The following is a 1,596-nucleotide window of genomic DNA, read 5'->3' as shown; positions in this document are numbered from 1 at the left end:
CTACTGTCCTGAACAGTCAGTGTATGTAGTGACCATGTTTCCTCTGCGCTGAGTGACAATCCTGCAGTGCTTGCTAGATCCATGGAATCTATTCTCAGGGTGCCGGCCAGTGGGGTCAAAGCCACTGAAAGAGAACATCTTCTCCATGTCTTCAAACACGTCATCAAACAGTCCCCCTCCAAAAGAAAACTCCTGGAAGCGATGCCTCTGTCTACTAGAGGCATCCTGGCGTGTCTGGAAGTGATTTTCAAAGTGCTTCTTAGACCGAGTGTCATCGAAATTGAAGTTAAATGACTGCTCGAATGGACTTCCACTACCTCTTTGTCCTTTGCCATTAGTGAAAGCACTGTGTCCAAGAGAGTCATACTCTTTTCTCCTATTAGCATCTGACAGTGTTTCATAGGCTTCGGCAATCTCCCTGAATTTTGCTTCTGCATCAGGGCTCTTATTTTTGTCAGGATGGTACTTCATGGCCAATTTGTGAAAGGCCTTCTTGATTTGGCGCTCCGATGCCGATTTTGGCAAACCTAAGATATCATAGTTGCTTTTGAAGGCCAGAATTAATTCCGTTATCATTAAAATGCAGATGGCAAAAGTGAAAACCGACTGGGGAGTAGCCATTTCCAATATCCTCGCCCTCCTGCCTTCACCGCCGCTGCGTTCCCTCTCCGCCGGCTCCTGTGTGCCAGACGTTGGGGTCCAACCCCAGCAGATTCAGGGGTCCCCAAAGGTGTGGATGGAGTCGACGAAGAATGGAATGACACGGAGACAGCGTTCAGTTGATCAGCAGCCTAGCCAGGATCTCTAGCCAAGTTCTGTCTAGGATCTCCAGCCAAGTTCTGTCTTTTATTGTCTTGTTACATCTGTATTTATACCAGTTGATTTTAATCCTGTCAATTTCTATTCCAAAGGTTAAGGCATTTCTTAACTCCATTCCAGGGAGTAAAGATTATGTAGCTTAAGGGTGATCCTTCGTAGTTAAAGTGATTAACTACCCGCCTGGCATTTAGTTAAGGGGTTTTATTCCCTCCCTAACTTCAGGGAAAAATTCCTACCTGGGGAAACAACCTTTCTCGGAGAGGTGACCTAGGTTAAAACACATAGCACCAAGAAGGTGAGCAAACATACTAAGAACAGTATGCCATATACGCCAGGTCCCTTGAAACATATGCTGTGCAGATGTTTCTTCCCTGCAGTGACTGTGTCAAGCAGCAAGGATGGACCAGCCTCCAGCAAAATATGAGTACTGAACATGGAAATGTCAGATGCATTTAAATGGACTCTAGAAATTCACATAGAAAAAATATTTTCTTCAGGATTCATCTCATTCTTGAAATAGGGCCCTCATGTATAAAACTAAAGTTTACTTTTTACTATATTTTCTCCATCCTCACTACTTTTCCCACTCCATAAAACCATTTTCTGTATAAAACCTTGTTAATTATCTGTAAAGACCTTACACTTGGATGTAAGCTCCCTGTGGTGTATTGAAGAAGCCACCCATGATGGTCTTTCTGTGTAATTCTTCAGAATTTTAGAATGTACCTGGAGCTCTTCTTATTGAATAAGAGCTACATACCTACACAAGACAATTGA

General features: G+C 43.4%; 1 pseudogene; it reads right to left on the bottom strand.

Annotated features, from left to right (window-relative positions):
* LOC139011631 (dnaJ homolog subfamily B member 9 pseudogene) lies at positions 1-645 on the bottom strand (annotated as a pseudogene).
* Positions 646-1,596: the final 951 nt, after the last annotated feature.

This window comes from Myotis yumanensis, unplaced genomic scaffold, assembly GCF_028538775.1.
Source record: "Myotis yumanensis isolate MYYU_CA2020_CCGP unplaced genomic scaffold, mMyoYum1.0.hap1 SCAF_5, whole genome shotgun sequence".
NCBI classification, from domain to species: Eukaryota; Metazoa; Chordata; class Mammalia; order Chiroptera; family Vespertilionidae; genus Myotis; species Myotis yumanensis.
The sequence above is the reverse complement of the archived record's forward strand: the minus strand, read 5'-3'. Positions and strand labels throughout refer to the sequence as shown.